Source organism: Sus scrofa, chromosome 6, assembly GCF_054392235.1.
Source record: "Sus scrofa isolate SSC_HxYL_T2T_F1_AM1 chromosome 6, Sscrofa_HxYL_maternal_Yorkshire_Landrace_v2.0, whole genome shotgun sequence".
NCBI lineage: Eukaryota > Metazoa > Chordata > Mammalia > Artiodactyla > Suidae > Sus > Sus scrofa.
The window spans coordinates 21,846,285-21,862,376 of record NC_139388.1 but is presented as its reverse complement, the minus strand read 5'-3'; the positions used below and the strand labels follow the sequence as shown (position 1 = coordinate 21,862,376).

Here is a 16,092-nt window from a genome sequence, read left to right as displayed (position 1 = left end):
CTGGGAGACTGGACCCTTGATGGCTTAGGGCTCCAAGGCGGTTCTCCTAGAGAGAAAGAAGGGCAGCTGCATGGACAGGGCTCTGTGCTGTGCCTTCTGCTGCATCCTTTCCTTTCATTCCACAATAGCTTCTAGGGGTATCCTGCTCACTTCTCAGAATTCCGCACTGGCCACTAAACATGTCCTCTGTCTTGAGCAGAGCAAGGAGAGGCTAGTATGCTCAAAAGCAACTCCAATAACCACCAAAAGGTGAAAAAAATAAAGGAAAATGTAATAGCAGAAATTAATGGTCAAATACCCAAAGTAAGCATTTATGAGTATCCAAACAACGATAAAAACATATCATGGCGCCTGAAAGGCAGGAAGCCTTGGCAAGTGGTAGTTATAACATCCTCAGAACAAGCCAATAGGCAGGTGCACGCTGCAGACAAGGATCATGAGGCTCACTATCTATGATCGAGAGAACGGCTCAAAGGAGTTCCCTTGTGAGCAGCAGGTTACCTATCCAGCCTTGTCACTGTAACGGCTCGGGTCACTGCTGTAGCAAAGGGGAGACCCCTGGCCCAGGAACTTCCACATGCTGTGGATGTGGCCGAAAAAAGGAGAACAGCTCAAAGTCACACAGTTTGTTGTAGAGACAGAATTCAAACCCGTGTCCATTAGACTGGAGAGTCTGTGTTCTTTTCATCCCAGGAGGCTCCCTGCTTAGCCTGCCGTACCCTCTTCACATGCAATAGATTGCTCTCCAATCAATACTACCTACTATCTGGTAAATACTGATTCGTGTGTAGCTTCAAAACGCTCACCTCCCCCTGGCAGGGAGGAATAGGACTCCAAATAAACCCACATGGGAGTTCCCATCGTGGTGCAGCAGAATGAGTCCGGCTAGGACCCATGAGGTTTCTGGTTCGATCCCTGGCCCCTCTCTGTGGGTTAAGGATCCTGGGTTGCTGTGGCTGTGATGTAGGCCAGCAGCTGTAGCTCCGATTTGCCCCCTAGCCTGGGAACCTCCATAGGCCTAAAATAAAATAAACCCACACGCTCTGTGTTTTTAGTCTGTTTTGTGTCAGACCCAGTTTCCCGAGATACCCAGTTTCCCGATTCCCACAAACCTCCATACCCTCTTTGGGTTATTTCAGCATATATGGGCAACACGTAAACACAGTTCCCAACGTGTATACATGTTGCCCAAAATCGCTGAAATAACCCAAAAAGGGTATGGAAATAACGGGAGATTATACTCAAAGGCCTATCCTAACATTCCTACTCGCCACTGTGTTAGAGAGAAAACAGGGTTCTCGTTACAGAAGACAAAAGGCATAAACTTTGATTTTTAAACCAAGATCTAAAGCTGAGGAACTGAGAAGCATCCATTTTCATATCTGCAGAGGGGTTGTTATGAGGATGCAAAACAATAACTTGCCCAGCCCATTGTAAGAGAGGTTGAAAACTGCTGCTATTGTAAATGTGGGTAGGACAAGTAGAAGCACTGTTTTAGCTTAAGAATACCTGGGGATCCCCAGTGAAGGGTATGGGCTCTTGGAAGCCAGCTCCTACAGGAGTCCTTTCCTTTCAGCATGGGACCGTGTGCAGACAACTTAGACCAATACTCGGGGGCTCGACAAGGCACATGTGAAGAGACTCAGTGCAATCTCCCTCCTCCTTGAGGGGCTGCCAATCTTAGGATGACGGATGAGGGTGTCAGTAATGAGGCAGGGTGGGAGCAAGCGTTCCCCATTAAATATTTAAATCCCAGCTGCCATTCCCGAGGCCCCCGAACCCACATACTCAGATCTAAAGCGAATGATAAACAAGAGAGTCCATGATAAGTTAACAATCCACTTCAGAAAACAACTGCATTCGTTCTGGTGAGCAGCTACGGGGAGCTCTGATGGTTCCCGCTCACTTGCAAGTGTGTCACTCTCATCATAGCAACACTATGGAGTCTTCTATCCTGAACAGATTAGGACTCTTATAAAAAGTAAATACCTTGCAAAGGGAATCGAGTCATCAGCTCACAGCTCTGTCTACCCCAGGCTTATTCCTGATGCTGACAGGCCAGGGAGCAGTAACTGCCTCTGCCCCATGCATTTGGTTTATCTGACTGTGATGTGGCCTTCAGAGTCAAATAAAGATCATAAATGTCCTCCCATCTGCCTGGATGCAGGCCAGCTCACAGATTCTGACTCTGTGTTGTACTGGTCATCTAACTTTTCTCTACCTCATTTCCTCACATGCAGAACAGCTGGTCGAGGCACAGCACCCCATGGAGCCCTTATGCCTCAACACAGGGCAGTACCTCTTACAATGAGGTTTTCATCATAAAGTGACGATGTCAGAGTTCCTATCAGCAGAAATGAATCTGATAGGATCTAGGAGGAGGCAGGTTTGATCCCTGGCCCTGCTCAGTGGTTAATTAGGATCTGGTGTTGCTGTGAGCTACGGTGTAGGTCGCAGACACGGCTCAGATCTCCCACTGCTGTGGCTCTGGCGTAGACTGGCAGCTACGGCTCCAATTTGACTCCTAGCCTGGGAACCCCCATATGCTGCCCGTGCGGCCCTAAAAAAGACAAAAAATAAAATAAAATAAAATATAAATTGACAACGTCAGGGGGAGAGACACAGATCGGAGATAAATATAGCCGATGGAACAGGCCATAAAAGTAACTGGGCTCCATTTGGGCTCGACTGAGAGGGACACAGGGTAAAGGAGAAATCGTGTTACTGATCTACCACATCTTTCAAAATTAATGCAGAGATGGATTAAGAAGATGTGGTATATATACGCAATGGAATACTACTCAGCCATAAAAAAGAACAAAATAATGCCATTCACAGGAACATGGATGGCACCAGAAGACTCTCACACTAAGTGAAGTAAGTCAGAAAGAGAAAGACAAATACCATATGATATCCTTTATATCTAGAATCTAAAATACGGCACAAATGAACCTTTCCACAGAAAGAAAATCATCGGCTTGGAGAACAGATTTGTGGTTGCCAACGGGGAGGGAGTGGGATAGATTGAGAATTTAGGGTTAATAGATGCAAACTATTGCCTTTGGAATGGATAAAGAATGAGATCCTGCTGTATAGCGCTAGGAACTATATCTACTCACTTATGATGGAGCATGATTATGTGAGAATCTATACATGTATGTGTAACTGGGTCACCTTGCTGTACAGTAGAAAATTGACAGAACACTACAAAACAACTATGATGGAAAAAATAAAAATCATTTTTAAAAAATTATTCAAAGTAAAGGTGTCCCATTTATTATAAACAATGACCCTCACCTTTGCACCAACTCCCTCAAGCAAGTTCACCCGGCCCGTCATTGGGTCAATAACATTTTAACCTTTTTAAAATAAAGCTCTTGGGAGTTCCCATTGTGGTGCAGTGGAAATGAATCCAACTAGTACCCATGAGGATTCAGGTTCGATCCCTGGCCTCGCTCAGTGGGTTAAGGATCCGGCATTGCCATGAGCTGTGGTGTAGGTCACAAATTCAGCTTGGATCCCAAGTTGCTGTGGCTGTGGTGTAGGCCGGCACCTGTAGCTCTGATTCGATCCCTAGCCTGGGAACCTCCATATGCCGCAGGTGTGGCCCTAAAAAGCAAATAAATAAATAAAGCTCATGTTCCCAAACACAAAGTGTCTCCCCGTGGAATAAAGGCCCCAAATCACAGCCTGACATGCAAGCACGTTCCCAATCTGACCCCAAACGTCCTGTCTCCATCACCTGTTTCTGTCTCCCTCCTTGAATTCCAGAGTCCCCTCGAGCTAAACTGACCGCCAGTCCCAGAGCACACCCCCGGTTCGTCTCCTCAACACACAGTCGTGACCTTTTCCACCTGCAAGAAGACCTTAATCTACCAATTCGTTCATGTGCAAACCACCCTTCCGTCTCAAATGACCCCTTTCCTAAAGACTTCCCTGAACTCCCCGACAGAAGGGACGTCTCTCTTCTCTGAACCCCACAGCCCTCCCTCTAGGACTGACTGCAGACCGAGTTCTTCACCATTTCACTCAACTTCCTCCCAGCGCAACAAATTAATCCCCAAGGAGTTTGAATCTTGGCCATCTGTTAGAGCTGGGTTGTTTATTTGACGTCTATCAGCCTCCACTCATTTGCTCAAAATGGGAATGAGGGAGTTCCCATCGTGGCTCAGCGGAAACGAATCTGACTAGTATCCATGAGGATGCAGGTTCGATCCCTGGCCTTGCTCAGTGGCTGGGGTTCCGGCATGGCCATGAACTGTGGTGTAGGTTGCAGACAGGGCTCAGATCTGGCATTGCTGTGGCTGTGGCATAGGCCAGGGGGTACAATTTGACCCCTAGCCTGAGAACCTCCGTATGCCTCGACTATGGCCCTAAAAAGACAAAAAAAAAAAAAAGAGAGAGAGAGAGAGAGAGAGGGGGGAATGAGAATGATTCCTACTTCACTGGGTGAGCATGAGGATGAAATGCAATAATACAAGTCTGGTACGCAGCTGGCTAACATAGAAGGGCTCACTAAATTTTAGCTATGGTTCTTGTTGATTTGCTTCGGTGGAAGAAACGCTCCAAAAAGGGTTCCCTCTCTGTGTGAGCTGCTTCTTCATTACCACTACTATTAACCCTCCTCTTGAGTCAAGGTTGGCACTGTGACTTTCCTTGTTCAATAAAATGCTACAGAAGTGACACCATTTCTGGTCTTCTTTTTTTTTTTTTTTTTTTTTTTTGGCTTTCTAGGGCTGAACTCGCGGCATATGGAGGTTCCCAGGCTAGGGGTCAATTGGAGCTGTAGCCGAGGGCCTATGACACAGCCACAGCAACGCCGGATCCAAGCCTCATCTGTGACCTACACCACAGCTCACAGCAACCCCAGATCCTTAACCCAATGAGCAAGGCCAGGGATCGAACCCACAACCTCTTGTTTCCTCGTCATATTCGTTTACGCTGTGCCCCAACAGGAACTCCTAAGAAGCCCGGCAGCTTCTACTTTCTCCCAGGTAAAGCTAGTCACCTTGCTGTAAAGAAACGGACTAGACGGAGTTCCCACCCGTTATAGCGCAGCAGAAATGAATCTGACGAGGAACCATGAGGTTGCAGGTTCAATCCCTGGCCTCACTCAGTGGGTTAAGGATCTGGTGTTGCCGTGAGCTGTGGTGTAGGTTGCAGACGCGGCTCGGATCCCGCGTTGCTGTGCCTGGGTCATAGGCCAATGGCTACAGCTCAGATTGGACCCCTAGCCTGGGAACCTCCATATGCCGCAGGTGTGGCCCTAAAAAGACCAAAAAAAAAGAAAGAAAGAAAGAAAAAGAAATGGACTAGACTGCAGGGTGACGAGATATCACAAGGAAAGAGGAGGGCCATACAGAAGAGCACTGAGAAAACAGACATAGGAGCGAGGCCATACTGGCTCCTCCAGCCCAGCCCAACAGCCAGCTCAATGCATATGCATGAGAGACGCCCCAAGCAAAACAAGCAGAAAAACTGCCCAGATGAGCCTCAGCAACCTCACAGCCAGCCATGGGTTTAAGGGAAATTATGAATTATTATTTAGATAACTAAAACAACATCTATCCACTTTCCCTTCTATTAGACCGTGAGCTCCTTAAGCACAAGGACCATATCAAATTCCTATCTGTACTATCAACTACTAGACAGACAGAAATCTGAATAAATTCATGTATTAATACCAAGTAGAGTAAGCATGCAAGTGGCTCAGACAGAGGGTTTGAACAGAAAGCTACTAAATGAATTATTTATCTCTTTATGAGGCTATTGGACATGCAGAATCAAAGCCCAGGGTGAAAAACATTAATACAATCTGACAACGTAAGTGAGGGGGCCCCATCTTTGAAAGCCTATGCGCAGCATCTCAGGTAACCAGGTCTCTTGCAAAACTACCTGGCTGCCTGTCAACTGCAAAGACAGTGGCAGCTTGGGCAGCCTGAGGAAAGGAGGTGGGAAACTCGGATTGACTACATTAAGTTAAAACTGCAGAGGGAAGCAGGTGGGAGATAGAATGGTCGGTAGATGTGTACCTTTTTCTCCCCATTCATGTAGTGATTGCTGCTCACCATCTGTCTTGGCTCTAGGAAGTCAGGTCTTTGAGCAGAAGAAGAGTCTCCTTCTGTCACTACTGCAGAAGGACATCAAGGAGTTCCCGTCGTGGCGCAGTGGTTAACGAATCCGACTAGGAACCATGAGGTTGCGGGTTCGGTCCCTGCCCTTGCTCAGTGGGTTAACGATCTGGCGTTGCCGTGAACTGTGGTGTAGGTTGCAGACGCGGCTCGGATCCTGAGTTGCTGTGGCTCTGGCGTAGGCCGGTGGCTACAGCTCCGATTCAACCCCTAGCCTGGGAACCTCCATATGCCGCGGGAGCGGCCCAAGAAATAGCAACAACAACAACAACAACAACAAAAAAAAAAAAAAAAAAAAAAGAAGGACATCAAACATACCCCCTCTTAGGACTACACCTTGTCTAGCAGAGCCTAGCTCTGCGCCTTTAAGCCTGACAGCCCGTCCTCAGACCAAAAAGCCTAAAAAGAAGTTATCTCTGCCAGCTCTTTCTTTCTCAAGTTTTGTCCTGAACCATGACCCTCCTGTTTTTGCATCGCTTTTGGTTAATAATCTTGTATGTGGAATTCCCTTCATGGCTCAGTGGTTAACAAACCCGACTAGGATCCATGAGGATGTGGGTTCGATCCCTGGCCTCGCTCAGTGGGTTAAGGATCCGGCGTTGCCCTGAGCTGTGGTGTATAGGTCACAGACGCAGCTCAGATCCTGAGTGGCTGTGGCTGTGGCTTAGGCCAGCAGCTGTAGCTAGCCTGGGAAGTTCCATATGCCACAGGTGCAGCCCCTAAAAAAAAAAAGAAAAAAAAAAGAATCGTGTATGTGTCCTTAGACTCTTACAGTGCACCAGTGGTTCTGATCCCAAGCACTCTTCACCAACCATAATGGTTTATTTTCCCATGAACTTTCCTCCTTCAGGTTTGTGAACAAAGTGAACCCCTCAATCATACCACCTGGCTATAGCATCCAGTGTAAACCCTTGTCATCCCTGTAATTCCCGGGCATTACACAGGAGTGCTGGAGGCCAGCTCTGGCGGCCAGGGAGCATGCTCTGCCCGATCCGAGAGGGACGCGTGTCGGCGAATGTACATACGGAGACAGCCTCTTTGTCCCTTCTTTCAGGGCGCTGGACTGCTCAAACTTTATTGGCAACAGTGGTTGATTATATAGACAGTTTTTTACTACAGATTACATTACAGTGTTAAAAGTACATTGGTTAACTATTACATGGTATAGCAGCTCTGCCTCCTGTTTTAAGATCTCTATCTTAACTAAACTTAGTGAGTACTTTGAAGAGGCCATAAAACACAAGAATTTAGCATTTACAAACTTTGTTTGTAGACTGGTGCTTATCTTAAAAGTGTTATGGCAGGGAGACAGTGTAAGTAAATATAAACCAACTTAATTAAACTAGCTATCACTAAAAAGCTTTTAAAATCAAAGACAAGGGAGCTCCCGTCGTGGCGCAGTGGTTAACAAATCTGACTAGGAACCATGAGGTTGCGGGTTCGGTCCCTGCCCTTGCTCAGTGGGTTAACGATCCAGCATCGCCGTGAGCTGTGGTGTAGGTTGCAGACGCGGCTTGGATCCAGCATTGCTGTGGCTCTGGCGTAAGCCGGCAGCTACAGCTCCGATTGGACCCCTAGCCTGGGAACCTCCATATGCCGCGGGAGCGGCCCAAGAAATAGCAAAAAGACAAAAAAAAAAAAAAAATCAAAGACAAAACTCACAGCTAGGTTTTTTGGATAAGATATGGCTAACTTCTATGGACCTCATTAAAATCCTAACTCTAAAGTTTACTATATAACTAGTTAATAGATAAACACTATGTTTTAACCAAGTTGGATTTAAATAGGGGAAAAGTCCTTCAGAATGAAATTTTTATTATACTATTGTTGTAATTTTGTTAAGTCACAAATCACCCCAGGACAATAAGAATGGGAAATAAGAATAATAAGTAAATAATCAGGAAAGACTGAGGAAAACCGAATAGCAAGTGAATAACAGAAAAGACTAAGTTATCCATGGAACAATCCCCACTCAGCAACACAAAATGGAAATTATTTCCTGGGAAATTTAGTTTTCCACCTATGTCAGCAGGCGAGCCTTATTGTCTTCTGGGGCCTGTCCTCGGAACTGTGCCGTGCAGGCAGGCATCCCCTTGTTTAGGAACCTGCCCTCAGAACGGTACCGTTCAGACAGGCCCCTTTTCCTGATTAGGAGCTTGTCCTCGGAACTGCACCGTTCAGGCAGGCCTCTTTTTCTTTTTCTTTTTCTTTTTTTTTTTTTTTAAAGCCTCATCTATTCATTTTTATTTTTTTATTTTTTATTTTTATTCTTTCTTTCTTTATTTATTTATTTATTTATTTTATTTTCCCACTGTACAGCAAGGGGGTCAGGTTATCCTTACATGTATACGTTACAATTACATTTTTTTCCCCCACCCTTTCTTCTGTTGCAACATGAGTATCTAGACATAGTTCTCAATGCTATTCAGCAGGATCTCCTTGTACATCTATTCTAAGTTGTGTCTGATAAGCCCAAGCTCCCGATCCCTCCCACTCCCTCCCCCTCCCATCAGGCAGCCACAAGTCTCTTCTCCAAGTCCATGATTTTCTTTTCTGAGAAGATGTTCATTTGTGCTGGATATTAGATTCCAGTTATAAGTGATATCATATGGTATTTGTCTTTGTCTTTCTGGCTCATTTCACTCAGTATGAGATTCTCTAGTTCCATCCATGTTGCTGCAAATGGCATTATGTCATTCTTTTTTATGGCTGAGTAGTATTCCATTGTGTATATTTACCACATCGTCCGAATCCAATCATCTGTCGATGGACATTTGGGTTGTTTCCATGTCCTAGCTATTGTGAATAGTGCTGCAATGAACATGCGGGTGCATGTGTCTCTTTTAAGTAGAGTTTTGTCTGATTAGGAGACTGCCCTCGGAATTGCACCGTTCAGGCAAGCTCCCTTCCTCGGCTTCTTGTATTTTCTCGGCTCCCCGCACAAGAGATCCCAAATGAATCCCACATCCCATCTGTTGCTCAATATTTTACGTGGATCCTTTGGGAATTTGATGGGGGGTAAACAAAAGGATCAAGGATTTGACATTGTTTTCGGTTTTTTAGGGGGATTTTTTTTGTCTTTTTTTTGCCTTTTTTTTTTTTTTTTTTTTTTAGGACCGCACCTGCAGCATATGGCGGTTCCCAGGTTAGGGGTCTAATCGGAGCTGTAGCCACCAGCCTACACCAGAGCCACAGCAATGCCAGATCCAAGCTGTGTCTGTGACCTACACTACAGCTCACAACAACACTGAATCCTTAACCCACTGATTGAGGCTGGGGATCAAACCTGCAACCTCATGGTTCCTAGTCAGATTCATTTCGGCTGTGCCATGACAGGAACTCCGGATTTGACCTTATTAATTTGAATAGATGCTAAAGAAACTCAGTGCCAGATGTGCTCGGCAGTTCTCACTCTTTACTTTTCATCAAGTGAAAAGTCCTGCCCTCCTCAATGATTTGTGTTAATTCCCAAGGCCCTTATATTTTCACTCTCACTCCTTGCTACAATTCCCTGAATCACTGAATTCTTTTTTTCTTCTTTTTTTTTTTTTTTGTCTTTTTAGGGCTGCACCTGCGGCATATGGAGGTTCCCAGGCTAGGGATCGAATTGGAGCTATGGCTGCCAACCTACACCATTGCCCCAGCCACATGGGATCTGAGTCACCTCTGCAACCTAAACCACAGCTCACGGCAATGCTGGATCCATAACCCACTGAGCGACACCAGGGATCAAACCCAAGTCATCATGGTTACTAATTGGGTTCATTACCATTGAGCTACAACGAGAACTCCAATCCACTGAATTCTTTTTCCTGGCTTTAATCATGCCACTTGTGCATTTACTGAGCCTCAAATATCTTTCTTACGTCATTAAATGCTTCTTGAGTCTTTCATATGTGAATGCATCAAAGCCCAGGTACTGTGAGCTAGGACATAATGATCCACTGGGGGGGGGGGGGAACAGAAAAATTAATAGGCAGCTAAACTCTATGGTAACTGCTCCTAAAAGAAAAGCCAAATGTGCTCTGCAAGCACCGCATCCTGGGGGTGAGCTGGGAGATCGGAACAAAAGTCCCAGGGAAATAAGAAGCGGGAGAAGCTTATATAGTTGCTACTCAAAGTATGGTTAATGAAAATAAATCCACAATTGTAGTTAGAGATTTCAGTATCTCTTTCTCAACAACTGAAAGAAAAATTGGATAGGAAATCAGCAAGGCGGCAGTAGACTTAAACAACTACCAACCAACTTGACTCCAGTGATGTTTACAAAAGACTCAACTCAACCCGGCAACATTAGAATACACAGTCTTCTCAAATGCATATAGAACAATTACTAAGAAAAATCCTGTTCTGGGCCATACGACAAATCTCAGTGATTTCAAAGGACTCAACTCATACAGAGTATTTTCTCTAACCACAAAGAAATTAAATTAGAAATCAATAACAGAAAGATCTCCGGAAAAAGTCCTAAAGTTTTGGAAACTAATCACACCATCTAAATAACCCATGGGTCAAAAACAAAACCAAAAGATGAATTAGAAAATATTTTGAATAGTATGAAAATGAAAACACACATATCAGAATTTATGAAATGCCACCAAAGCAGTACTAACAAATTTATAAGACAAATGCCTGTATTAGAAAAGAAAAAAGAGGAAGCTCCTGGCTGAGCAGAAACAAATCTGATTAGACACCATGAGGACGCAGGTTCAACCCCTGGCCTCACTCAGTGGGTTAAGGATCTGACGTTGCTGTGCTGTGGTGTAGGCTGGTAGCCTACCAGCCTGGGAACCTCCATATGCTGTAGGTGTGGCCATAAAAAGAAAAGACAAAAAAAGAAAAGAAAAAAGGTCTCAACTCAATAACTTCAGCTTAACTTCAGCTTCCGCCTTACAAACTAGAATGAGAAGATAAAATTATACCCAAATTAAGCAGAAGAAAGAATATAATAAAAATAAAAGTGGAAATAAATATAACAGGAAATAAATATAAAGGCAATAGAAAAAAAAATGAAGCCAAAAGTTGCTTAGAGAGGATCAATAAAATTAACAAAACCCTAGCCAAAATGATTAAGAGAAAAACAGAACAGAAACAAATTATCAATATCAGGAATGAAAGAGTTACAGCATTTAAATTTCTACAGATAATGAACAACTTTAAGACAATAAATTCAAAAAGACATAATGGACAAATTTCTTAGAAGACAAAAATGACTAAAGCTCATTAAAGAAAAATTAGCTAACCTGGAAAGTCCTATCAATGAAAGGAATTAAAACTGTGATTTAAAACACCCTGCAAAGCAAATTCCAGGGCCAGATGGCTTCACAGTGCATTCTACCCAATATTTAAGAAAGAAATAATGCCAATTCAGTATAAACTCCTTCAATTAAAAAGAAGGGAATACTCCCCAACTTATTCCAAAGCCAACAGTACCCTGACACCAAAATAAGGAAAAGACATTACAGTATAAGAAACAGACCAATATTCCTCTTGAAAATAGACGCAGAAAATCTAAACAGAATTTTAGTAAATCAAAAACCAACAATATAGTAAATGGATAACAAATCAGAAGCAAATGGAATTTGTCCAAGGAATGTATGGTTAGTTTAACATTCAAAATTCAATCAATGTGGATTCCCTGGTGGCTCAGCAGCTTAAGGACCCAGCATAGTCACTGCTAAGATTGGGATCACTACTGTGGCACAGGTTCGATCCCTGGGCCTGGGAACTTCTGCATGCTGAAGGAGTGGCCAAAAAAAAAAAAAAAAATTCAATCAATGTAATTTACAACATTAACTAACTGAGGACAAAAAACATGATAATTTTAATAGATGCAGAAAGCGCATTTACCAAAATCCAACATTCCCTCCTGATAAAAAGAAAAAAAAATCCAGGAGTTCCCGTCGTGGCGCAGTGGTTAACGAATCCGACTAGGAACCATGAGGTTGCGGGTTCGGTCCCTGCCCTTGCTCAGTGGGTTAACGATCCGGCGTTGCCGTGAGCTGTGGTGTAGGTTGCAGACTCGGCTCGGATCCCGCGTTGCTGTGGCTCTGGCGTAGGCCGGCGGCTACAGCTCCGATTCAACCCCTAGCCTGGGAACCTCCATATGCCGCGGGAGCGGCCCAAGAAATAGCAACAACAACAACAACAACAACAACAAAAGACAAAAAGACAAAAAAAAAAAAAAGAAAGAAAAGAAAAAAAGAAAAAAAATCCAACATCCACTCAGGAAACAAGGAATAGAAGAGAACCTCCCCAATCTGAGAAAAGTCATCCACTAAAAAAAAAGTTAATATAATTAATGGTGAAAGACTTGAATGCTCTCCCACTAACATCAAGAATCAGGAGTTCTCCATGTGGCTCAGTAGGTTAAGAACTGTCCAGAATGATTCGGGTTCAATCCCTGGCTTCACTAAGTGGATTAAGATCTGGCATTGCCGAAAGCTGCAGCATAGGTTACAACTGCAGTGTGGGTTTGATACATATATTTCATGCAAATGTTAACCAAAAGAGGGCAAGGATAGTTATATTTATATCAGACAAAATAGACTTAAAGTCAAAAACTGACACAACATGGAGTTACCATCATGGCGCAGCAGAAACGAATCCAACTAGGAAGCATGAGGTTGCGGGTTCGATCCCTGCCCTTGCTCAGGTTAAGGATCTGGTGTTGCCGTGAGCTGTGGTGTAGGTTGCAGACGTGGCTCGGATCCCGAGTTGCCGTGGCTCTGGCGTAGGCCAGCAGCTACAGCTCCAATTGGACCCCTAGCCTGGGAACCTCCATGTGTTGCGGGAGCGGCCCAAGAAATGGCAAAAAGACAAAAAAAAAAAAAAAAAAAAAAAAAATCAGTGTGGAAATAAATGAAATAGTTACTAGGAAAACAATAGGAAATATTATTGAAACTAAGACTGTTTCAAGATAAACAAAGTTCACAAACCTTTAGGTAGACAAAAAAAGAGAAGAGTTCCTGTCGTGGCTCAGCAGAACTGAACTCAACTAACTAGTATCCATGAAGACTCAGGTTTGATCCCTGGCCTCACTCAGTGGGTTAAGGATCCAGCATTGCTGTGAGCTGTAGTGTAGGTCACAGACACGGCTTGGATCCCAGGTTGCTGTGGCAAAGGCTGGCAGTTGCAACTCCAATGTGACCTCTAGCCTGGGAAATTTTATATGCCTCAGATGCAGCCCTGGGGAAAAAAAAAAAAAAAAAAAAGAAAAAAGAAAGGAAAAAAAGAGAAACAACTCAAAATTATAAATGAAAGGAAACATTACAACTGATATTATAGAGATGTAAAAGATCATAAGAGACTACCATGAACATTTATACACTAACGAATTGGACAACCTAGAAACAGATAAATTCCTAAAAACATACAACCAAGACTGAATAATGAGGAAATAAAAAATCCAGACAGACAAATAATGAGTAAGGAGATTGAATCAGTAATCAAAAATCTTGCAATACAGAAAAGTCCAGGACCTGATGACTTCACTGATTATACCAAATATCTAAAACAGAATTAATGTTAATCCCTCTCAAACGCTTCCAAAAATTGAAGAAGAGGGAACACTTCCAAACTTTTACAAGGCCAGCATTACCTGATTACCAAAGCCAGACAAGGACACCACAAAAAAAAAAAAAAAATGACAGGCCAATATCCCTGTTGAACATACATGCAAAAATCCTCAAAATACTAGTAAATCAAATTCAACAACATATCAGAAGGATCACATACCATGACCAAGTGAGATTTATCCCTGAATATAAGGTCTGTTCAACGTAAGCTGGAGTTCCCATCATGGCTCAGCAGTTAACGAACCTGACTAGCATCCGGGCGGACGAGAGTTCAATCCCTGGCCTCGCTCAGTGGGTTAAGGATCCGGCATGAGTTGTGGTGTAGGTTGAAGACACGGCTCAGATCCTTTGTTGCTGTGGCTGTGGTGTAGGCGGGGCGGCTATAGCTCCGATTGGACCCCCAAGCCTGGGAACCCCATATGCCAACAGTGCGGCCCTAAAAAGTTAAAATATATATATGCAAATCAGTAAGTATGGTACACCACATTAAGAAAATAATGGATAAAAATCATATGATCATCTCAGTAGATGCTGAAAAAGCACCTGATAAAATCCGACATCCATTCATGATAAGAACCCTCCATCACATGGAATGGTAAAAAACTGAAAGCTTTTCCTCTAAGATCAGGTACGAGACAAAGGTGCCCACTCTCGCCACTTTTACTCAACACAGCCATGGAAGCCCCAGCTAGAGCAATTAGGCAAGGAAAGGAAATAAAGCATCCGAATTGGGAAGGAAGAAGTAAACTGTCTCTATTTGCTGATGACGTGATATTATACAAAGGAAACCCTAAAGATGCTGCCAAAAAACTGTTAGAACTAATATACAAACTTAGTAATGTTTCAAGATACAAAATCTTTTTTTTTTTTTTTTTTTGTCTTTTCTAGGGCAGCACCCACGTCACATGGAGGTTCCCTGGGAACTTCCATATGCTGTGGGTACGGCCCTAAAAAAATAAAAAATAAAAAATAATAATTGGAATTCCTGTCGTGGCACAGCGGAAACGAATCCGACGAGGAACCATGTGGCTGCGGGTTCGATCCCTGGCCTTGCTCAGTGGGTTAAGGATCCAGTGTTGCTGTGAGCTGTGGTGTAGGTCACAGATGCAGCTCAGATCCCGAGTTTCTGTGGCTGTAGTGTAGACCAGCAGCAACAGCTCCGATTCAACCCCTAACCTGGGAATCTCCATATGCCTTGGGTCTAAAAGACAAAATAATAATAACAATAATAATAATTTTAAAAATAATAAAGTTATCTTTACAGCGCCCAACTACTACCCGGCATTTCTAAAAGAACTGAATCCTCTTTCTAATGAGAGTGAAAGAAGATTCCAGCGGAACAGCGCAAGTCAATAAGCTTTGCCTGTCACGTTACAGTCTTTGTGAAAGGCAGATGGGGAGGGGGTGGGTGGTGAGGATTCCCTTCCGCAAGCTCTCTGCGGCCTGCAGCCAAGGCAGAAAGATCCCAGTATCCTTATTTCCAGGGTTCTCCATACTGGTCCCCAGGCTCATCAACCTAAGAGGAAGCAAAACATGTTCCACCTAACTGTGACAGACCCCAACTCCCCGACCCCACTAGACAGATGGACACACACACACACCCAACCTCCCAGTATTCACCTGCTTTTTTTTTTTTTTTTTTTTTTTGTCTTTTTGCCTTCTCTAGGGCCGCTTCCCATGGCATATGGAGGTTCCCAGGCTAGGGGTCTAATCGGAGCTGTAGCCGCCGGCCTACACCACAGCCAAAGCAACGCAGGATCCGAGCCGCGTCTGCAACCTACACCACAGCTCATGGCAACACCAGATCCTTAACCCACTGAGCAAGGGCAGGGATCGAACCGGCAACCTCATGGTTCCTAGTCGGATTCGTTAACCACTGCGCCACGACGGGAACTCCCCAACCTGCTTTTCTAAGCATCAGCTACTCCACTCGACAAGAGTAATGGCAGTTATTTTGAATCTTGATCAACCAGAAGTCACTGTAGACATACACTCAGGTCACCACCATTGTCACAAAGATTTGCCAGAGGAGAAACGCAGCAGAATAACATTTTGAAAGCTTTACATCTATGGTATGTTTTCACAACTTAACCTTCTGGGAGACAAGCAAATAATTGCTCATATTACCGTTGCCTCTTGGGAGAAAAATAAGGTTAAACTAAAATCAGACAGAGGTTGCAAGTCCTCTTGTTATTTTTATCTAAATTTTAAGCCACAGGAAGAAGAGGATTCAGAGGTATGGACACATTAGGGCTATGTAATGGGTAATTTTATGTGTCAATTTGACTCAGCTAAGGGATGCCAAGTAAAACATTATATATGTATACACACATATACATATTATATGTATATATATATATATATATATAATTTCTGTGTGACTG

The 16,092-nt window shown here is 43.7% G+C and overlaps 1 protein-coding gene across 9 annotated transcripts in view; it reads right to left on the bottom strand.

Annotated features, from left to right (window-relative positions):
- Positions 1 to 16,092, bottom strand: part of LOC146402252 (uncharacterized) — a 1,625,488-nt gene that overhangs the window by 1,579,673 nt on the left and 29,723 nt on the right. The gene's annotated exons all lie outside the window — the stretch shown is intronic.